General features: G+C 42.5%; 1 long non-coding RNA gene across 2 annotated transcripts; it reads left to right on the top strand.

Annotated features, from left to right (window-relative positions):
• Positions 1–5,596: 5,596 nt before the first annotated feature.
• Positions 5,597–23,689, top strand: LOC133054171 (uncharacterized). Of its 2 annotated transcripts, none has more exons than XR_009692381.1 (4): positions 5,597–5,915; positions 6,989–7,158; positions 7,875–7,960; positions 23,525–23,689. It is a non-coding gene; the product is annotated as an uncharacterized LOC133054171 (long non-coding RNA). The 2 variants fall into 2 exon arrangements; XR_009692382.1 differs by having other exon boundaries at positions 6,790–7,158.
• The last annotated feature ends 294 nt before the right edge of the window (positions 23,690–23,983 follow it).

Here is a 23,983-nt window from a genome sequence, read left to right as displayed (position 1 = left end):
ACTGCCAGAAGCAGTAGGGTTGGAGTTGGGGAGTGTGGGATGTTTGTGAGGTCCTGGAATAGAGGGAGACAAGTGGACTTGGAGAGAACGGAGGGAGGTTGGGGACGCGAGGAGAGTGGAAATGGGTTTGGGGATGGTGGTGGTGGTGGTGGTGGAGGAGGAAATGAGGTCTGTGCGATCCCTGCTCGCTACAGGGTCAGCGGAGGCACGGAAGTTGGGGCAGGAGGCTCTTGTTTTGTCTCTGCTGCTAGCTAGCTGTGTGATCTCGCTTAAGGCACTTTCCTTCTCGGGGGCTTACTTTTCCCGTTTGCTGTGAGTGGGGTTGGGCTTGATGGTCTCTGGAATATTAGGTTCTGTCAATAAGGTAAAAGGCAAGGAATGGATTCTTATTGCCCTGGGGATGGGTTCAAGAAATGTGGCTGGAAGGCCTGGTGGAGATCTCTTACAAGTGACCCGATGGTGCACAGAATCGTGCAGTCTGAACTTTGACCAGCGCTGAGCCTGGGCTGGGTGGAGCTCAGGAAGAAAAGCAGTATGACTCTTGTCTTCTAAGCAGGTGGTTCTCAACTTTCAGTATGGTATAAACTCCCTTTAAAGGAAAAACTTTTCTCAAGGAACCCGGGGAGTATGTCCACACATCCTAGTTTTAGAAACATTGGCTTAAGTTTCTTTGAGTGGTGACCTTGTATCATTTTGATATTAAATATAAGACTGCAGGCCCTGAAATTGAGTGAATTGTCTAGTATTTACCTTGTATGTATATTACCATCAAAATGGAAACAGCGTTGAATACAAACTGTATTGCGCTTTCAGACCCCTGAAAATACCTAGGAATCTCTGGGACTAAGTTTAAGAAACTGCTCTTTGGGTTAGTTATGTGAACTACCATTCCTTGTTGTTCAGTTGCTAAGTCGTGTCTGATTCTTTGCAACTCATGGACTGCAGCACAGCGGGATCCTCTGTCCTTAACTATCTCTTGGGAGTTTGGTCAACTCAAGTGCGCTGAGTTGGTGATGCTATCTAACCATTTTATCCTCTGCCACCCCCTTATCCTTTTGCCTTCAGTCTTTCCCAGCATCAGGGTCTTTTCCAGTGAGTCGGCTCTTCTCCTCAGGTGGCCAAAGTATTGGAGCTCCAGCTTTAGCATCACTTCTTCCAGTGAATATTCAGGGTTGATTTTCTTTAGATTGACTGGTTTGATCTTCTTGCAGTCCTCGGAACTTTCAAGAGTCTTCTCCAGCACCACAGTTTGAAAGCATTAATTCTTCAGTGCTCAGCCTTCTTTATGATCCAGCTCTCACATCCATACGTGACTACTGGAAAAACCTTAGCTTTGACTATACAGATCTTTGTTGACAAAGTGATGTCTCTGCTTTTGAATACACTGTCTAGGTTTGTCATAACTTCCTTCCAAGGAGCAAGTGTCTTTTAATTTCATAGTTGCAGTCACTGTCTGCAGTGGTTTTGGAGCCCAAGAAAATAAAATCTGTCACTGCTTTCAGTTTTTCCCCATCTATTTGCCATGAAGTGAAAGGACCGAATACCGTGATCTTGGTTTTTTGAATGTGAGTTTTAAGCCAGCTTTTTACTTTCCTCTTTCACCCTCATCAAGAGGCTCTTTAGTTCCTTTTCACTTTCTACCATCATAGTGGTGTTATCTGCATATCTGAGGTTGTTGATACTTCTCTCAGCAACCTTGATTCCAGCTTGTGATTCATCCAGCCCAGCATTTCACATGATATATTCTGCCTGTAAGTTAAATAAGCAGTGTGACGGTATGCAGCCTTTACATACCCCTTTCCCAATTTGGAACCAGGCCATTGTTCCGTGTCCAGTTCTAACTGTTGCTTCTTGATCTGCATACAGGTTTCTCAGGAGACAAATATGGTGGTCTGTTATTCCCATCTCTTTATGAATTTTCTACAGTTTGTTGTGATCCACACAAAGTGAACTAACATATCTGTATTTTAAAATAGCACACAACAACAGAAGACAGCCAATTTCAGTGCTATACTCAAGGGAGGCCCTTTTGAGCAGGGTTGTGATTATGGAGATAAAGGAGAAGGCAGACCTCAGTCTTTTAAGAGATTTTCTAGGGTTGTTAAGAGTCTTAACTCCCAACTGACCCTGGATGAGTCTTCTGTAGAATTCTCTGATTGTGTTGGGGTGAGCACTCCCAGAACTGCAGTTATTCCATAGTTCCTGATTACTAAATTCTTTTTAAAAAGCAAACAAACTACTTAATTGTCCTCAGGAAATAAATGTATATATATGCAGAGAGATGCCTGTCGTTACAGGTATGTTATTGTGATTGTCATTTAGCAGAAATTTGAAAACTATTTGATGTTTGAAAATAAGGGATTAAACAAATGAAGTATGTGATAATTAATTAGGTAGGTTAATTAAATGCATTATAATCACAGGGTAAGCTTCAAAAATTCATATTCCTTGCCATCCTGGAGATTCTTATTTAGTTGGTGGGTCCCAAAGAATTTTCCCAGGCGATTTTGGAAACTATAGGATGGTATGTTTATATAACTTATATAATGGAATACCACGCAGCCATTAATCAAATGACATTCTGTTTTTTTAAAAGTGTGCAAAATATTAATGTGTGTAACCAAATAGTACAAATAGAATATACACAAAAAGGACTGGAAAGAACTATAATAATATACTGAAAGTTTCTGTACCTGTGTAAGTGAACTTATGAGAGATTCTTTTTTTGTCCATTTTCTAAATTTTTTCTCAGTGAAAATAAAATTTCCTTAAGTTTATTTTTTTTTATAGTTGTCAGTGGTAAACTTTCAAACATGGATACACGTTTTCCCACTAGCGACCTTGTGAATGTTCCATGGGAAATCAAGGTTTGTTTGTATCATGCAGATGACTTCCCCCTGCCCCTGACAACTTATTGTAAAGAACTTCAAATATACAGAAAAATGGAAAGAAGTCTGTAGTGAACACCCTTATGCTCTTAGATTATACAATTAACATTTTGCTTTATTTGTACAAGTTTCTTTTGATTGCTGCTTTAAGACATTCAGGCTATTAGATTGAGTACTCAAGGAAAATTCCATACGTAAAGTCAGAAAGATTAAGCTATTAAATAAGTGCATATCTATGAAAATTAGAACCCTCATTATAAATAAACACAACTAAATCCATAGAAATCATTTATCTAGCAGCCTCTGACAATACAGTGGAAAAATATTTTTTCCTGCATTCCTTTTCCTCCACTTTTGAGGAGGACACTTTTAAAGACGCCGTTACTAGTAGATTTTCTGCCATTCCTTTAAATGTATGGAGAGGCAATGATCCTGAAGAAATAGCAGCACACCCGCAGTGAGAGCACGGAAAGCTTTAATTTCAATGAAAGTTGTAATCCTCCAAGTTCAAACAAGTCAGCATGTTATTTTACGTATTGTGCATATTTATATAGGTGTATATACATAGATACACATATGTATATACACATTTATACATATGTTTGTAAATTTTCCTTCTGTTTCCTTTAAATGGTCAAAGAGGGATAAGGCCTGTCCATGCTGCTTTGCTACAACAGGAAGGCCTTGTCTGCAATGGGTTGACAGCAGTACCTGCTTCCTAGGGTTCCTTTGGCCCCCAGTGAGATAGATGATGCCCGTGTTCAAATGGCCTGGCGTAGATAGCACGGTTTGAGAAATGAGAGCTGTCATCATCTTCATCCCTGCAAAGCTGAAACAGTCCCCCCCGGCTCAGCGTTGTGAACTTCCCTGGCCCTGCTTTGCCTTTGGTCTGTAAGCTGGTCCAGATGCGGTATGTGGACAAGAGGAGCTGGGGATGGTGGTGGTGTTGGGGGTGACCTGGACACAGTGGCAGCAGCAGTCATTCTTTAGGCTTACTGGTGCCACTCTGCCCACTCTGACGGAGTGAAGAGACTAGGCAGCAAGGTACCAGCGCTGGCACTGGACGTTTCTTTCAGGCAAACCCTCTCCTGCTGGGTAATTGGGTGTTTTAGCTACAAGAAGCAAAGAACTGATGTGTGAAGGAAGGTGCCATGTCAGTCCCTCTGGTCAAGAGGAAGTACTGTGCTCTAAGTCAATTTCAGATCAACCATTTAGGTTTTTGAATAGCAAGGACTATAACACATGTCGTGTGGTCAAATTGCAGTGTCTGAAAGCCAGGTCACTCAGTCAACATCCAGATGTCACGCTTCAAGGCTACCTACCTTGATCCCACAGGTCTAAAATGCAACTCTAATACATTTGCCCAGTTCCCTGAAGAAATTTCACTCTGCGCTGAACCCACTGGGAAGTGCTTGGTTTTGGTTTTCATGATGCAGTATCTACACGGGATTCCCTGGTGCTCAGTGGTAAAGATTTCCACCGACAATGCTGGAGACCCAGGTTTGGTCTCTGGGACAGGAAGATCCCATGGAGAAGGAAATGGCAACCCACTCCAGTATTCTTGCCTGGGAAACCCCATGGACAGAAGAACCTGGTGGGCTACAGTCCATAGGATCACAAAAGAGACACAATTGAGCAACTAAACAACAACATCTGAACGCACAGGAGGCTCTTTGGGGTCCTAAGAGCTCTCCTTTGGTGGATGTGTGGGGTAATTCTTGAGGCCCTTGAAGGATTTATAGGGAAACCACTGCCGGCTTCATGGGGCATGTGTGCATAAAGCTCCTATTTCTCCTCACCTGTGCTTAACTTTGGGGAAGTTGTTGTTGGCTCCTGGCTGAAGAGCTGTGTGTTTACATATGTGTGTGTCCAGTCTAGTTCAAAATGTGGGGAACTGGGAGGGAGAAGGAGCTGATATAAAATCACCCCAAACGAATTGGGATGGACTAGAAAGTGAAGAGACCTGGTTTTGTATTGAGTCTCAAAGCCCTGTGGGAAGTAGGGGACAAGATGGTCTTCTGTCTTCTCTTCTGTTCTTTAATATACACTATACAGCTTAAGATGTAAAACAACAACAACACAGTATATAGGACATGCAGGAACTCTGACCATAATCAAGAGAAAAGAATGGCCACTACCAGAACCATAGATGGCCCAGATGTTTGAATTGAAAGATGCAGCCTTTAAAATACTATTATAGGACTTGCCTGGTGGGACAGTGGATAAGAATCCACTTGCCAGAGCAGGGGACACAGGTTCTATCCCTGATCTGGGGAAGATTCCACATGCTATGGAGCAACTAAGCCCATGAGCTTCAACTATTGAAGCCTGTGCTCTCTAGGGCCCATGAGCCACGCCTCCCAAGCCCGCGCGCTACAGCTGCTGAAGCCCGTGCGCCTGGAACCGAGCCTGTGCTCAGCAACGAGAGAAGCCACCACAGCAAGAAGCCCATGTGCTGCATGAAGAGTAGCCCCTGTCTCTGAAACTTTGCTTTTGGAGCATCAATGACTGTGAAGGAGGCCTCCACACTTTGCCCATAGAAGCCAGGAGGAGGGCTTCAGTCCATCTGACACTGGGTTGGGCAGTATGACCCGGTGCCAAAGACAGGACATAAATATATATAATATTTGTACATTGAATTTTTAGTCTGTGTTCTATATTTCTTCTGCCCTGTGCTCTTTGACTTAGGTATCAAAGAAACCTATGAAGTCCTCCTCAAGAAAAAAATCCTCCCCCAGTGGGAAAAATGCCTTTTCGAAAAAGTTCACAATAAGTTCTACCAAGAAATGATAGTCAACAGTCTCAGCATACTTAACGCTGTGTATAATCCTAGGAACGATATTAACGTAAAGGACTGGAATGTGTTCCTGGTGGGAGAGAAGGCCGCTGGCAAGATGATGATTGTAAAGTGATGCTGTTACAGTGGACACATGGGGACATCTGGGAAGGCGTCTACCCCACCTCAGATGTTCCCCCGGGAATAATAGTCAGCCCCCTCCATTTCTGGGTTTTCCAGGTGACTCAGAGGTAAGGAATCCTGCCAAGGCAGGAAGATGTGGGTTCCACCTCTGGGTTGGGAAGATCCCCTGGAGAAGGAAATGGCAATCCACTCCAGAATTCTTGCCTGGGAAATCCTATGGACAGAGGAGCCTTGTGGGCTCTCGTCCATGGGTCACAAAGAGTCGGACATGAGTAAGTGACTGAGCACGCACGCATCTATCTGCACCAACTCTTAGTTGTGGCATGCGAGCTCTTACTTATGGCATGTGGTTTCTAGTTCCCTGACTGGGGATTGAACCTGGGCCCTGTGCACTGGGAGTGCAGTGTCTTAGCCACTGGGCCACCAGGGAAGTCCCCATCTCCCCATATTTGAAAGGCTTCCTGCCAGAACCTGGTATAGATCGAATAGAATATTCTTCATACGTAGCTTATGTTACAGATGGTTATCTGAAGTTGAGATGATCAGCAGAGAAGTTCTTTTCCTCTGTGGGTGTTCAGTCACTCAGTCATGTCTGACTCTTTGCAACCCCATGGACTCCAGCACACCAGGCTTTGCTGTCCCTCACCATCTCCCTGAGTTTGCCCAAGTTCATGTCCATTGAATCAGTGATGCTATCCAACCATCTCATCCTCTGTCGTCCCCTTCTCCTCCTGCCCTTAATGTTTCCAAGCATCAGGGTCTTTTCCAATGAGTCAGCTCTTTCCATCAGGTGACCAAAGTATTGCAGCTTCAGGCTTCAGCATCCATCCTTCCAATGAATATTCAGGGTTGATTTCCTTTAGGATTAACTGATTTGATCTCCTTGCTGTCCAAGAGATACGTATCTATTCCTTTTCAAATTCTTTTTCCCAGTTAGGGTGATGCATAATATTGAACAGAGTTCCCTGTGTTCTACCGTAGGTCCTTGGACAACCTGACTTTGAAATTAACAGACATCCCCCGACCTGGCTGGGAGTCTGAGATGGAGAGCAGCATGTGATAAACACTGAGAATCTGTTTTGGCCTGAAGAGGGAAGGCAGGAAGAATGACATGGAGAAGAGGCACATACTCTGTGTGGGACCGAGGCTGTAACCCTCCCGCGGTTTTATCTTTCTGCAGGTTGACCTGTGTCTCGGTGGGTACCTGGTTTGAAGACGTGTTCAAGTCTATTGTTCATAACCAGAATCTGATGTCCCTGAGCCTGGACTGTGTGCCCCATTCCCTAGAGATGATCTCACTTTTGGGTGAGGCCTTGGAGAATCCGGTTTGCAGCATATGCAGCATCTGAGGTGAGTTATTCCCTGTTGGATGCTTACTGTATGCAGGAGGGGGATGACTGGATGTTGGCGGGCACAGATACCCTTTAGATTATTCTTGTTTGTTGTTTAGTCACTCAGTTGTATCCAGCTCTTTGCAACCCCATGGACTGTACCCGCCAGGCTCCTCTGTCCATGGGATTCTGCAGGCAAGAATACTGGAGTGGGTTGCCATTCCCTTCTCCAGGGGATCTTCCCAACCCAGAAATCAAATCCAGGTCTCCTGCATTGGCAGGCGGATTCTTTACCATCTGAGCCACCAGGGAACCCCCGCTTTGGACAATACCACCTGATATTTCTCCTGGATGCCTCTCATCCCTTAAATATTTTAAGTACATGGCTTGTTTCTCTCCCACCAACGTTTATTCCTGTCATTTTGGATGGCTTTGGTGTCTACATGGATGATTTTTCTTTTTTCTTTTTAAATGGAGGATAATTGCTTTACAATGTTGCATTGGTTTCTACCGTAAGGCATCGTGAATCAGCTGTAAGCATGCATGTGTCCCCACCCTCCTGAGCCTCCCTCGCACCCGTCCCTTCTGGGTCATCACAGGGCACCAGGCTGGGCTTCTTCTGTTACACAGCAGCTTCCCACTAGTTGTACACGGATGATCTTTTCTATAACTTGGCTTCTCATTTCTTTGACCTGTATGTCTCTATAATCATCTTGTCCCTCTGCCCATTCTCAGGCATAGAACACCCCGGTCAAACCTGAGAGCCTGGGGCTTCCTCGGAGGTTCAGTGGCTGGGACTCCACACTTCCACTGTAGCAGGCGTGAGTTTGATCCCTGGTTGGGGAACTGAGGTCCTGCTTTTCTATTTTGTGGCCAAAAATAGAAAAATAAGTAAATAAATAATAAAGAAAAAAAAAAAACCCTTACAGCCTGCCTATATATAAAGTAGATAATCAATAAGAACCTACTCTATAGCACAAGGAACTCTACTCAATATTCTGTAATAACCTATATGGGAAAAGAACAGTTATATTTATATGTATAACTGAATCATTTTGCTATATACCTGAAACAGAGCATTATAAATCAACTATACTCCAATATAAAATAAAAATTTAAAAACTTAAAAAACGTCCTTAGAGTCTGCCTGATGGAAATTTTTTTCATATTTATTTATTTATTTATTTAAATTGGAGGCTAATTACTTTACAATATTGTGGTGGTTTTTGCCATACCGTCACATGAATCCGCCACGGGTGTACATGTGTCCCCATCCTGAACCTCCCTCCCCATCCCATCCCTCAGGGTCATCCCAGTGTACCAGCCCTGAGCGCCCTGTCTGATGGAAATATTAAGCAAGCCAGAAAGATAATTTAACATCTTTGAGTAGCCACATTTGGAAAAAAAAAAAAAGGAAACAGGTAAAATTAATTTTAATGTCTTAACATATCAAATTCAGTTCAGTTCAGTCACTCAGTCGTGTCTGACTCTTTGAGACCCCATGAACTCCAGCACACCAGGCTTCCCTGTCCATCACCATCTCCTGGAGCCTGCTCAAACTCATATCCATTTAGTCAGTGATGCCATCCAACCATCTCATCCTCTGTCGTCCCCTTCTCCTCCTGCCTTCAATCTTTCCCAGCATCAGGGTCTTTTCCAGTGAATCAGCTCTTAGCATAGGTGGCCGAAGTATTGGAGCTTCAAAGCCATGGATACCTGGAAAAGAATATATTACTTCTGAGTTTCCCACAGATAGATAGCTTAGTAAGTTAATGTGAATATTTTTCAAGAACGACAGCAGTAGAAAAAAGAATCTTTTCACAACCCCCAGAAGTCCTACCTTGTGCCCTGGGGAAAGATTTCCAAACCATAGATCTGTCTGAGATTAGCCTGCCATCCCTGCCAATGAAAGTCTTTCTAGGGACGTTTATATTGCGTGTGGACTGACTGCAGGTTTGAACTGGGCATCAGGGCCAGTGAAAGTTCCAAGTCTGCATCCAGGGTGAGGGCTGAGGTTCTACCCTGACTCGTGCTGAGAAAGCCAAACCCTGACCCTGTCGTTCAGTTGCTGAGTCATGTCCGAATCTTTGAGATCCTGTGGACTGCAGCATGCCAGGCTTCCCTGACCTTCACTATCTCCCTGAGTTTGCTCAAATTCATGTCCATTGAGTTGGTGATGCCATCCAACCATTTCATCCTCTGTTGTCCGCTTCTCCTGCCGTCATTCTTTCCCAGCATCAGAGTCTTCTTCAGTGAACCAGCTCTTAGCATCAGGTGGCCAAAGTATTGGTGCTTCAGCTTCATCATCAGTCCTTCCAATGAATATTCAGGGCTGATTTCTTTTAGGATTGACTGCTTTAATCTGGCTTCCCTGTTGAGAAATCTCCATCAGGCACTGTTCTTAGGGCTTTAGAGTCCTAGCCAACAGAGGCAGTCTTTCTGCAAAGCCCCTTGCTTAACTTCTAGACATTCTGGTTCATTCAGACCATAGCATTCTCACTGGCAAAAAAAAAAAAAAAACCTTTGGTACTGCGTATTCCTGCTCTGGGAAGAGGATTGGAGGACAGGTTCAGAAACTTGTTATGCACAGGTGATCAGTTGTTAACTGTGGGACCTCAGTCAGTGTTTCTCAGTGTCAGCACTGCTGACATTTGAGACTAGATAGATGTTTGTGGTCAGGTTTGTACTATAAGATGTTGATTATCACTCCTGCCTTCCACCCCCTAAATTACAGTAGCAATGCCCTCTTTGTCTGGTTATTGAATTAATTGTTGTTTTAGTCGCCAAATCGTGTCTGACTCTTTGTGACCCCATGGACTTGTAGCCCGCCAGGCTCTTCTATCTATGGAATTTCCCAGGCAAGAATACTGGAGTGGGTTGCCATACTCTCTTCCAGGGGGTCTTCTTGACCCAGGGATCTAATCCGAGTCTCCTGCGTCAGCAGGCAGATTCTTTACCAGTGGGCCATCAGAGAATCCCAATATTGAATTAATAATCAACTCAGTAAAAGTAGATATGGCACCTATGGAAGGTGTATGGAGAAAGAATGAAATAATTATTTCTCCTGCTATGAAAATCAGACCTTCAAAGACAGGACCTGTACCATATTAATTTTTTTCTAATGTTCAGAATAGAAATGAAGGGATAGATTAAACAGGAAAAGATGATTGATTTGAGACATATATGGGGCTGTAATCTATAAGCCTTGGAAAGTAATTGGTTGTGTTTGGTGGTAGGGGCTAAGGGGAGTTATAGATAATTTCCACATTAACCTGCTAAAAGCAATGTTTACCTATTGAAATGAAGATGACAGAAGAATCAAAGCTGATTTGAGTTTTAGGTGGAGTGAATTAGGCTTGGGGGACTCCTTAAAGAAAAAATTCTGAGAGTCTAAGAAAGTGAAAGTGTTAGTCTGTCAGTCATGTCCGAATATTTGAGACCTCATGGACTGTATGTAGCCTGCCAGGCTCCTCTGTCCATGGAATTCTCCAGGCAAGAATACTGGAGTGGGCTGTCATTTCCTTCTCCAGGGGATCTTCCCAATCAAGGGATCAAACCCAGGTCTCCTGTACTGCAGGCAGATTCTTTACCGTCTGAATCAGCAGGGAGGCCTAAGGAACCAGTTACATTTGAAAAACCAAACCACATGGAGTGCTTGGTCTGGAGATAGAGATTTTTGATTCTTCAACTTTTAGGTGTCATTTTCAGCTAAAATAGGTTGATACTCTGATTGGATGTTTTCAGTAGTGCTGCCCTGAAAATAGGGGTGCAAGTATCATTTTAAATTATGATTTTCTTGGGATCTAAGGCAAGAGTGGGCTGGCTGAATCAGGTGGTAACTCTATATTATAGAGTTTGAGGCAATCTCCGTAGTGTTTCCCTTTGTGGCTGTACCCACCCACTTGCATCCGCACCCACAGTGTAGGAGGGTTCCTTGTTCCCCTTGCCCTGGGCAGCAGTTTAATCTTTGTAGACCTTTGGGAGGATGGTCATTCTGAGTGAGTAAGCTGATGCCCTGTTGCAGTCTCGATCGGTGTTTCTCTAAGAGTGATGCTGAACATCTTCTCATGTGCCTTTTGGCCACGTGGATGCCTTCTTTGAACAAATAATGTCTGTTTAGATCTCTAGCCTGTTTTCTGTTGGGTTGATTGGCTTTTGATATTGAATTGCATGAATTGTTTGCATATTTTGGAGATGGAGTCCTTGTTTTGAAATTCGGTGGCAAGTATTTTTTCTTCGTCATGAGGGTTCTTTTTTTCCTCGGCTGAGTGTTTTCCATGCTGTGCAAAAGCTTTTGAGGTGAACGAGGTCCCTTTTGAGTTTTCTTTTATTTTTCCTTATTGTAACAGTTGATCCAAAAAGAATTTCCTGCGACTTATGTCATCGCTTTGATTAAGATGGACCTTTGCTGGCCAAGTAATGTCTCTGCTTTTTAATACACTGTCTAGGTTGGTCATAGCTTTTCTTCCAAGGAGCAAGTGTCTTTTAATTTCATGGCTGCAGTCACCATCTGCAGTGATTTTGGAGCCCAAGAAAGTAAAGTCTGTCACTGTTTCCATTGTTTCCCCGTCTATTTGCTATGAAGTGATGGGACTGGATGCCATGATCTTAGTTTTTTGTATGTTGAGTTTTAAGCCAGGTTTTTCACTCTCCTCTTGCACTTTCATCAAGAGGATCTTCAATTCCTCTTTGCTTTCTGCCATAAGGGCGGTGGCATCTGCATATCTGAGGTTATTGATATTTCTTCCAGCAATCTTGATTACTGCCTGTGCTTCATCCAGCCTGGCATTTCGCATAGGTACTCTGCATATAAGTTAAATAAGCAGAGTGACAATATACAGCCTTGATGTACTCCTTTCCCAGTTTATAACCAGTCCATTGTTCCATGTCCAGTTCTAACTATTGCTTCTTGACCTGCATACAGGTTTCTCAGGTGGCAGGTAAGGTGGTCTGGTAGTCCCATCTCTCGAAGAATTTCCCACAGTTTGTTTTGATCCACACAGTCAAAGGCTTTGGTGTAGTCAGTGAATAAGAAGTAGATGTTTTTGGAATTCTCTTGCTTTTTCTATGATCCAACGGATGTTGGCAATTTGATCTCTGGTTCCTCTGTCTGTTCTAAATGCAGCTTGAACATCTGGAAGTTCTCAGTTCATGTACTGTTGAAGTCTAGCTTGGAGGATTTTGAGCATTACTTTGCTAGCGTGTGAGATGAGTGCAATTGTGTGGTAATTTGAACATTCTTTGGCATTGCCTTTCTTTTCCCCTTACCTGGGGAATATTATTAATAAATGCCCACCAGCACAGGTTTTTCCGTTGTAATTAGCAAAAGCGGCCACAAGGTGGCAGCATTTTCTTCATGCGCCATTGTTTTTTTTTTTTTTTTTTGGACAAATTTAATGTTTGTATTCTGTTGGCATACAGTTGATTTCCGTTCTTGTGTTTGTTTTAGGTCTACTTTAGCAACTTGATTCAGTTATACATAGATGTGTGTCTATTCTATAGAAATAACTGTAGATGTATTTCTGGGTCTTTTCCCATATAGCTTATTTCAGGATGTTTAGTAGACTTCCCCGTGGTATCCTGTAGGTTCTTTGGGACTTCTTGTGTGCATATGTTAATCCCAAACTCTTAATGTCTCCCTTCCCCTGCTTTTTTAAAAATAATCATAAGTTGGTTTTCTTCATGAGTCTGTTTCTGTTTATAAATTCATTCATTCACATGAACTTATAGATTCCACCTGTAAGTGATATGATATTTTTCTTTCCCTCTCTGACTGACTTCACTGTGTATGATGAATCTCTTGATCCATTGATGCTGCTGACAATGGCAGTTTTCCTTCTTTTTGATGCCTGAGTATATTCCAGTCTAGATGGATCAGTGACTTCATTTCTCTATTGATGAACATTTTGGTTGACATTCTGTCTTGGCTATTGTCAATAGTGCTGCCCAGAAAAAAAGAGGTGCATGTATCATTTAAAATAATGATTTTCTCCAGGTTAAGACAAGGAGTGGGCTTGCCGGATCATGTGGCTAATCTGTATTTAATGTTTTAAGAAACTTACATATCACGTTCCTTTGTGGCTGAACCCATCCATTTACATCCCCATCCACAGTGCAGGAGGATTCCCCGTTCTCCTCGCCCACGGCAGAGTTTAATCTTTGTAGATCTTTTGGAAGATGGACATTCTGAGGGGTGGGAGCTGATACCTTGTTGTCGTGTTGATTTGCATTTCTTTAATAATTAGTGATGCTGAGCATCTTTTACTGTTCTTAACGGCCTTTTTCATGCCTTCTTTGGAGCAGTGTATGTTTAGATATTTGGCCCATTTTTCTGTAGGGCTGTTTGGTGTTTTGATATTGAACTGCCTGAGCAGTTTGCATGTTTTGGAGATGAAGTCCCTGTGGGTCTTAGCTTGCTAACATTTTTTTTTCCCATTCTGAGGGTTGACTTTTCTTTTCCTTTAGGGTTTCCCCTGCTGTGCAGATGCTTTTACAGTCCATGAGGTGCCTGTTGTTGACTTTTGCTTTATTTTTCATTAAGTGGTGGATCCAAAAAGAACTTGTTGTGATTTGTATCAAAGCGTATTCTATGTATATTTTCCCTCAAGAGGTTTACAGTAATCATCTCACCATTTAGATTTTTAATTGATTTCGAGTTCATTTTTCTGTACGGGGTTAGGGAGTTGTCATGATTTCATTCCTTTTTCCCTGGTTTGAGGAGCTTCCGCCTCGTACTCCACGGTGGCTGTCCACATTTTATGTTGCTAGCATCAGTGTATGAGGGTTCCCTTTTCTCCACAGCCTCTCCAGGATTTACTGTTGGTAGACTTTTAAAGAAAGGCCAATCCGGTCGGTGAGAGGTGATACCTCATTATAATTTTGATCTGCATTTCTCTAAAATGTCAGGAGGTGAAGCTTTTCCATTAATTTTTTTAGTGGAAAAAAAAATTTTTTTGACCCCTCCAGAGTGGCCTCTTGACCATCTGCCCTGCTTTGAATCTTCTCCCAGGACCTACCCAAGGATGTTTGTTGAGAGCAGTTGTTTTTTCCTTCTGTCCCTCTGCCTGGTGAATATGAGGTGCCCAGGTAAGAGGTGTGTTCAGTTGTAGTTACCAAAAGTGGCCACAAGAAGGCAGCATTTCTTCATGCTTCACGCTTTTTTTTTTTTTTTTTTTTAAATAATTTAGGTGTTGTTTTTTTCCACTTTGAAGTAGAGTTGATTTCTGTTGCTCTGTTTTAGGTTTACAGGAACTTGATTCGGTTATACACAGACCTATATCTGTTCTTTTTCAAGGTCTTTTCCCATAGAGGTCCTCTCAGCGTGCTCAGTAGACTTCCCTGTGCTGTTCAATAGGTCCTTGCAGACTATCTTTGATAATAGTGTGTATCTGTTAATCTCCCAACCTCTTAACGTCTCCATTCCCCTACCTTTTATTTTAATAATCATAAATTGGTTTTATAAGCCTGTGAGTCTGTTTCTGTTTATAAATTGGTTAAATTGTATGAATTTATAGATTCCACCTGTGATTTCGTATTTCTCTTTCTCTCTCTGACTGACTTCACTCAGTATGATAAATCTAGGTCTCTCCATGCTGATGACAATGGCATTTTTTTTTGCTCTTTTTGATGGCCGAGTGTATTCCAATATGTAGATGGACCAGTTATTCTTCATTTTTCTATTGGTGGACATTTTGGTTGATGCTCTCTATTAAATATTGTCAACAGTGCTGCCTTGAAAATAGGGTTGTATCATTTTAAATTATTATTTTATACAGATCTAAGGCAAGGCGTGGGCTTGCTGGATCTTGTGGTGACTCTATATTTAGTATTTTAAGGAATCTCCATACTCTTTTCCTTCCTGGCTGCACACACTCACTTACCTCCCCACCCACAGTGTAGGGGGCTTCCTTGGTGACTCGGCTGGTAAAGAATCCACCTGCAATGCGGGAGACCTGGGTTCGATCCCTGGGTTGGGAAGATCCCCTGGAGAAGGGAATGGATACCTACTCCAGTATTCTGGCCTGGAGAATTCTGTGGACTGTAGAATTCCCTGTTCCCCATGCCCTGGGCAGCATTTAATCTTTGTAGATCTTTTGGAGGATGGCCATTCTGAGGGGTGTGAGTTGATATCTCGTAGTTTTGATTTGTCACATTTCTCTAACAGTGATGCTGAGCATCTTTTCATGAGCTTTATTGCCATCTGGATGCCTTCTTAAGACAAATGTCTATTTAGATCTTTGGCCTGATGCTGCTGCTGCTGCTAAGTCGCTTCAGTCGTGTCTGACTCTGTGCGATCCCATAGACGGCAGCCCACCAGACTCTGCCATCCCTGGGATTCTCCAGGCAAGAACACTGGAGTGGGTTGCCATTTCCTTCTCCAAGATCTTTGGCCTAGAGTTTGCTTTTTGATATTGGGCTGAATGAACTATTTGCGGGTTTGGAGATGAATAAATTGTTTCTAAATTTGATCATAACCATTTCCCCCCATTTGAGGGTTGTCTTTTTCTTTCATTTAGAGTTTCTCTTGCTGTGCAAAAGCTTTTGAGGTTAATGAGGTTACTTTTGTTGAGTTTTGTTTATTTTTCAATTTTCTAAGAGTGAAACCAAGAAGTTTGCTGTGATTTCAAAACCTGTTCTGCCCGTATTTTTCTCAAGAAGTTAGAGTATCCATCCCTCCATTTGGCTCTTTAATATATTTGGAATTTCTTTTCTGTGCGAGGTTAGGTAGGGACATAGTTTTGTTCACTTTTCCCTCATTTAAGGAACTTCTATCCTGTTCTCTGTTCTGGCTGTTAATAATTTACATTGCCAGCATCAGCGTAGGAGAATTTCTTTTTCTCAAAAATCTCTTTACCATTTACTATTTGTAGAATTTTTAACAAAAGCCATTCTGACCAGTGTGAGCTCATACTTAGTTCTAGTTTTGATTCTCATTTCTTTAAAATGACTCCATGTTGAAAGGTTTCCATGTAATTAAAAAAAAAACGTGAGTAAAAACTGACCTCTGGAGATTGGCCTGTCGACTGTCTGCCCTGTTTTGAATTTTTTCCCCCAGACCTACCCGAGGACTTTTGTTGAGGTCAGGTGTTTTTTCCTTACATCCATCCCCTCAGGCCTGGGGAAGAGTAAATACCCATCACCACAGGTTTTTCAGTTGTTGTTACAAAACGGGGCCACAAGGCAGCAGCATTTCCCCGCAGTCCTTTTTTTTTTTTTCTGTTGAAGTACATTTGATTTCTCATGTTGTGTTTGTTTTCAGTGAACAGGAACTTGATTCAGTTATACACAGATTATCTATTCTTCTTCAGGATCTTTTCCCACATAGGTTATTACAGTGTGTTCAGTAGACTTCTCTGTGCTAACAGTAGGTCCTTTTGGATATTCTATCTGATAGTAAGTAGTGTGTATATGTTAATCCCAACCTTTTAGTGTCTTCCTTCTCCTACCTTTTGACTTTAATAATCATAAGTTAGTTTTCTAAGTCTATGAGTCTCTTTCTGTTTACAAATCAGTTTATTTGAATGAACTTATAGATTCCACTTGTAAGTGATATGATATTTCTCTTTCCCTCTCTCGCCGACTTGACTCAGGACCTTAAATCTCTCAGTCCACCCATGCTACCCCACTTTTTCCTTCTTGTTGATGGCTGAATGTATTCCCGTGTCTAGATGGACCGATTACTCTTCATTTCTCTGTTGACGGACGTTTTGGTTTCTGTTCTGTCTTGGATATTGTGAACAGTGCCGCCCTGAAATGAGGCGCATGTTGCAGCCTGGTGGAGCAGAGACCAGAACCTGCCCCACGACGCGAGGGTGCGGCAGACTGTGCCCTCGTGATTGTCCTGGTAAACATGTCAAATGGACATTCTAGGGAGGGACGTGGCCTCTGCTCCTCTTCACTGCCCTCTCCTGCGTCCGTCCCCATGGAAACAAAACAAGATGTCGCTGATCAACAGCAGGGCCTTAACTTTCCTCCCTCTTTATGGTGTGCTGACCAAACTCCCCAGCATAGCTATCCCCTAATGATCTCATGTGACTTCTGCCAATAAGACTGTGGGCTGAAAGGAGCCGTTCTGTCTTCCTGCCATGCAGAGCAGGAGGGCCCCCGACGCCCTGCTGCCAAATTACATGTGTCTGTCTTTTCATGATGCGCTCACCCCCGTTTCAGGCCTTTCTCACCTGCTGTGCTGGACACGGCAGGTGCACTCACATATCATTTAAAATTTCTATTTTCTCTGTGGATCTAAGTGGGCTTGCCAGAGGGGGTGGTAAGTCTATGTTTACTGTTTTAAGGAATCTCCTTACTGTTTTCTTTCTCCACCTACCCATTTACGTCCCTGCCCATGGTGTAGGAGGATTCCCTGTTCCCCACGCTCTGGGCAGAGTATAATCTTTGTAGATCTTTTGGAAGATGGTCATTTTCAACGATGTGAGTGAATACCTCGTTGTTTTGATTTGCATTTCTCCAATCATTAGTGATGCTGAGCATCTTTTCATGTGCTTTAAGGTATCTGAATGCATTCTTTGAAAAAATGTCCATTTAGATCTTTGGCCCATTTTTCTGTTGTATTTTATTTTTTATCGAGTCGCAGGTGCTGTTTGCTTATTTTGCAGATGAATTACTTGTTGATATATTTGCTTGCAAACTTATTTTTTCCATTCTGAGGCTCTGAGGGTTGTCCTTTTGTTTATGCTTTCCCTTGCTGTGCAAGTGCTTTTAAGGTTAATGAGGTCCTTTTATTGAGGTTTTGTTTTGTTTTTCTATTTTTTATTATTCTAAGAGGTGGATCCAAAAAGAACTTGTTGCAATTTATGTCAAGGCTTGTTCTTCCTATGTTTTCCTCTAGAGGTAGGGCATTTCCTACCTCCATTTAGAGGTAGGGCATAATCCTCCCTCCAAAATAATTTGGAATTATTTTTCTTTAAACAGTTATGGAGTGACATAATTTCATTCTCTTTTAAGGAGCCTCCACCCTGTCCTCCATCCTGGCTGTTAACAATTTACCTTGCCAGCATCAGTGTAGGAGGGCTCCCTTTTCTCCACATCCTCTCCAGTATTTATTGCTTGTAGACTTTTTGACAAAGGCCATTCTGACCAGTGTAGGTGATACCTCGCTGTGTTTTAATTTGCATTTCTCTAAGATTTCACGATGTTGAAATCTTTTCATGTGATTGTTTTTTAAAACAGTGAGAGTAAAACTGACCTCTTGATATTGGCCTCCTGACTGCCCGGTTTTGAATCTTCTCCCAGGACCCACCCCAGGACATTTGTTGAGAGCAGGTGTTTTTTCCTTACTTTCCACAGGCCTGGTGAATAAGTGCCTGTCAGCACATTTTTTTAAATTGTTGTTACCAAAAGCAGCCACAAAGCAGCAGCATTTCTTCTTGCTCTACTTTTTTTTTTTTTTTTTTTGTATTTTAATTTTTGTTTTCTAATAGAGTTGATTTCTGAGGTTGTATTTGCTTAGGTTGTATTTGCATTAACTTATGCAAGATAAAGCATAAACAAAAGGACAATCCTCAGAGCCTCAGAATGGAAAAAATAAGTTTGCAAGCAAATATATCAACAAGTAATTCATCTGTAAAACAAGCGAAGAGCACATGCAGCTCAATTAAAAATGAAACACAAGAAAAATAAGCCAAATATCTAAATGGGCATTTTTTACAAGCAGATATAGACGTATAATGACATTTTTTCAAGCAGATATAGACATATTTCTGTTCTTTTCTGGGGTCTTTTCTCATGAAGGTTATCTCAGTTTGTTCCATCGACTTCCTGTGCTGTTCAGTTGGTCCTTTTAGATTAACTATTTGATATGTAGTAATGTGTACCTTTTAATCCCTCTTAGTGAACTCCCCACAGCTTTTTAAAATAAATAATCATGAGTTGGTTTTTTTAACTCTGGGTCTGTTTCTATTTGCAAATTATTTCATTTGCATGAATTTCTGGCTTCCACCTGTAAGGAATCTTTTAGGATATTTGTCTCTCTGTCTCTAACCTCACTTAGTAAGATAATTGCTCGGTCCATTCATGCTGCTGCGCATGGCATTTTTCCTTATTATTATTTTTTTTTTTTTATTAATGACTATTCTAGTGTACAGATGGGCCAGTTTATCTATTTATCTATGGATGGATATTTTGGTTAATGTTATGTCTTGGCTATTGTGAGTAGTGCTGCCCTGAAAATAGTGGTGCACGTGTTCTCTTTGAACAGGATTTTTTTCCAGGCCAAAGCAAAGAATGGGGTTGCCCAAAAATGTGGTAACTCTCTATTTTGTGTTTTAAGGAGACTCCAGATATTTTCTTCGTGGCTGCACCCACCCATTTGCAACCCTGCCCACAGTGTAAGATGGTTCCCTGTTCCCCTCACCCTCAGCAGCATTTAACCTTTGGGGATCTCTTGAGGATGGCCATTCTGAGCCTAGTTTTAATTTGCATTTCTTTAATAATTATTGATGTTGAATATCTTTCCTTGAGCTTTTAACCTTATACTGTGAGTACAATTAACCTCTTGAAATTGACTTCAAGTTAGCCCTGTTTTGAATTCTTTTTCTGTGATTTGTCCCGGGGCATTTCTTGAGGGCAGGTGTCATTTCCAGCCCTGACGGCTTTGTGAATATTAAGAGCCCATCAGCCCAGGTTTTCAGGTGGTTGTTACAAGGAATGGCCACAAGGCGACAGCATTTCTTCATGCTCAACTCAGCTACCTGGGCAACCAGAGCCTTGGGGCAAGTCCAGTTCCTTGGCTGTCAACTGGAATGGAAACACCCAAGGCTTGTGTTACTTTACTTCTTCCCCCTTAGTCTTCATCCCCTGGACACATCCCAACGATTGCCGCACCACTCTGCTGAGGGTGCTGTCCTCCTCAAGTGGGCGACCCTAAGGAAGGAGGCTGGAGGTGGGAACCCCACCAGCAGGAGACATCTAGCCCAGGGGACTTTGCAAAGCTCTTCCAGGCCAGAGACCCCACCATCCTCTGGGGGCACTAGGCTCGGCTTTGCTGCAGGAGGGCCCCCCTGGGTCTGGAGAGTGTGGCCTCGTGCAGAGGGGAACAGGAAGTCCAGGTCCATGGAGGGTGGCAGGGGCCACATTGCCTGGACACCCTCCCCAGCTCCCTCAGCCCCACCACAGTCCAGCCTGGGGACCCAAGCCTGCTCAGGCTCCAGGGATGTGACACCAGACCAGGTACCTAAGGCCTGAGGGGAAGAGAGGCAGCAGTCCTTTTGTCTGTCTGTCTGTTTTGAATCCCAGTGTGTAGGTGATTTGCATTTGCTTTGGGGTTTTTATTTGTGTGCTAAGTAGCTTCAGTGTCTGTATCTGACTCTGGGACCTGATGGACCATAACTGACTGGGCTTCTTGGTCTGTGTGATTCTCCAGGCAAGAATCCTGGAGTGGGTTGCCAGGCCCTCCCCCAGGGGATCTTCTGACCACAGGGATTGAACCCACGACTCTTATGTCTGCCTGCTTTCACTGGTGGGTTCTTAACCATGAGCACCATCTGGGAAGCCCACTTTTCTCTTATGTGTATAACAACTTAATTAATTTGTATGTAGATGTGTATACGTTCTTTTCCAGTTCATTTCTCATCAGTTCAGTCAGTTCAGTCGCTCAGTCGTGTCTGACTCTTTTCGACCCCATGAATCGCAGCACACCAGGCCTCCCTGCCCATCACCAACTCCTGGAGCTTACTCAAACTCATGTCTGTTGAGTCAGTGATGCCATCCAGCCATCTCATCCTCTGTCATCCCCTTCTCCTCCTGCCCCCAGTAGGTTGTTAAAGATTGTTGAGTAGGGTTCCTTGTGCTCCACAGTGGGTCCTTGTGGATTATTTTGTAAATAGTAGTGTGTATATGTTATTCTCAATCTGCTAATTTGTCCCTGCCCCGACACCTTTCATTTTTGGTAACCATGGGTTTCTTTACTAAGTCTGTAAAGCTGTTTAATCTGTTTTGTAAAGAAGTTCATTGTATCCATGTTTGGCTTCCACCTAGAAGTGACAACATGTGATACTTGTCTTTGTCTCAGTTAGTGATCATCTCTAGTTCTTCTCTGTGGCTGGAAGTGGCATTCTTTCATCCTTTTTATGGGGGTGATACTGCCTTGTGTATGCGTGCCCCATCTTCTTCATCCATTCACCTGTCCTTCTACACTTAGGTTTCTTTTGTATCTTGGCTATTGTACCTAGTGTTGCCATGATTGTTGGCATGCAGTATCTTTTGAAACTTTGGTTTTCTGAGGATCCACACCCAGGTGTGAGATGGCTGGGTCACTTGGTACTTTTTTGTTGAGTGTTTCAAAGACCCTCCATACTGTTCTCCAGAGTGGATGTACTGATTTACATTCGCACTCAGGAATGTTCCCTGAGTGTAGGAGGGTTCCCTTCTCTCCACACCCCCTCCAGCATTTATTGTCGAATTTTTGAGATGGCCATGCTGACTGGCTTGAAGTGATTCGTCACTGAACTTCTGATTTGCATTTCTCTAATGATTAGCGATGCTGAGCACCTTTTCAGGTGCTTGTGGCCACCTGGCTGCCTTCTCTGGAGAAACGTCCATTAGATCCTTGGCCCATTTTTCTGTTGGGTTGTTTGTTTTTTGATATTTAGCTGCACGAGGTGTTTGCCTGTTGTGGATATCTCCATTTCTAAACACTTTTCCCCCCCATTCTGAGAGCTGTCTTTTTCTTTCATTTATGGTTTACCCTGCTGCTCAAATACTTTTAAGGTTAATGAGGTCCTTGTTTAGCTTTGTTTTTCATTATTCTAAGAATGAATCCAAAACAAACTGGCTGTGATTTATATCAAAGCATGCTCTGCCTGTATTTTTCTCAAGAAGTTTATAGTATCTGTCCTTCATTTAGATCTTTAATTGATTTGGAATATGTTTTTCTGCGTGGGTTTAGGGAGTGTCCTAATGTCATTCTCTTTCCACTTGTTTAAGGAACCTCCACCTGTCCTCCTTCCTGGCTGTTAACAATTTACCTTGCCAGCATCAGTGTAGGAGGGCTCCCCTTTCTCCACATCGTCTCCAGCATTTATTGTTTGTAGACTTTTTGCCAGAGGCCAATCTGAGGTAGTTTGCAGTTTTGATATGCATTTCTATAAGATTTAGAGATATAAAATCTTTTCATGTGATTATTTTTAAAGAGTGTGAGTAAAACATACCTCTCAAGTCAAGGTGGGCTTCTTGACTATCTGCCCCGTTTTGAATACTCTTTCCAGGACCTACCTGAGGACATTTATTGAATGGAAGTGAAAACTGAAAGTCACTCAGTCGTGTCCAACTCTTTGCCACCCTATGGACTATACAGTCCATGGAATTCTCCAGGCCAGAATTCTGGAGTGGGTAGCCGTTCCCTTCTCCACGGGATCTTCCAAACCCAGGGATCAAACCCAGGTCTCCCGCATTGCAGGTGGATTCTTTACGAGCTGAGCCATCATCGAAGCTGAGGATATTTGTTGAGGGCAGGTGTTTTTTCCTTATGTCCTCACAGTGAAGTGAAAGTTGTTCAGTCGTGTCCAACTCTTTGCGACCCCATGGACTATATAGTCCATGGAATTCTCCAGGCCAGAATTCTGGAGTGGGTATCTGTTCCCTTCTCCATGGGATCTTCCCAACCCAGGGACCGAACCCAGGTGTCCCACATCACAGGCGGATTCTTTACCAGCTGAGCCTGGAGGGAAGCCTTCACAGACCTGGTGAATATCAAGTGCCTATCAGCCCAGGCTTTTCAGTTGTTATTACCAAAAGTGCCCACAAGGTGGCAGCATTTCTTCATGCTCTTTTTTTTTTTTTTTTTTTTTTTTGGGAATTTTTTATTTTCTATCAGAGTAGACCTGATTTCTGATGTCGTGTTTGTTTTTGGTGTATAGGAACTTGATTCAGTTATGTACAGACATATGTCTATTCTTTTTTGTTTTTTTTCCCATATAGATTATCACAGTGTGTTCAATTGACTTCCTGTGCTATTCAGTAGGTCCTTTTTGATTATCTATTTGATATATAGCAGTGAGAGAAGAAAGTGGGAAAAGAACCAAGCTTCCCCTATTCCTGCATGTTCCCTTATTCCTTCAGACCCTTCTGATCAAACTAAGACCCCGGCTCCCAGAGGGAAAGTCCCTGCTGGGACAACGCTTTATCAGCCAGTCTGCTGCTGTTATTAGGGCCAATCTGAGCATGTTTGGTCTGTATGTTAGCTATGAAACTAGGACTACAGAAAGGAGAGGTGACATTTTTTTGACACTAGATGGCATGATATTCTTTAGATTCCAGAGAAAATGGGTTAAAATGAAACCTTTTTTAAATTGCAAAACTGGTTCCTTTTGCAATTAGGAAAAGCTGTGTGATTAAGAAAAGCTGGCTTGTTGAAAGACTTTTCTTTTCAGAACTCTGACCCTGAGAAAACAAAAATATACCAAGAAAAAAGCCTGAAGTTTTTATCTTGACTGGGAGATACACAGCCCACTAACCTGAGACTTCAGCCTTGGGTAAATTTGTTGAAAAGCAAGCCAAGGAAAAGAAAAGGGGCAAGAGACATTTTATAATAAATATTAAGCGGAAAACTATGAGATCGCTGTCTGTCTTGATTTATGTATGCCTCGGTGTGTGTCTTTGTTTTTGGATAATATTGCTGAGGTTAATTTATAAGTGAGCTCTATTTAACTGATTTAAAGAAAAGTAAGTACTTACAAATCACATAATTCTAAATACAAGAAAAAACCAAAGATGTTTGGGCTTATTAGACACATGCCTTGTATTACATTGAGAAAAGAAATTAAACTTCGGAAAAATACATGTTTTAGAGATTCTAAAATATGTTCCTGAGTTTGCTAATTAGAGAATGC

Source organism: Dama dama, chromosome 4, assembly GCF_033118175.1.
Source record: "Dama dama isolate Ldn47 chromosome 4, ASM3311817v1, whole genome shotgun sequence".
Classification (NCBI taxonomy): domain Eukaryota; kingdom Metazoa; phylum Chordata; class Mammalia; order Artiodactyla; family Cervidae; genus Dama; species Dama dama.
This window is presented reverse-complemented; position numbering and strand designations above follow the sequence as displayed.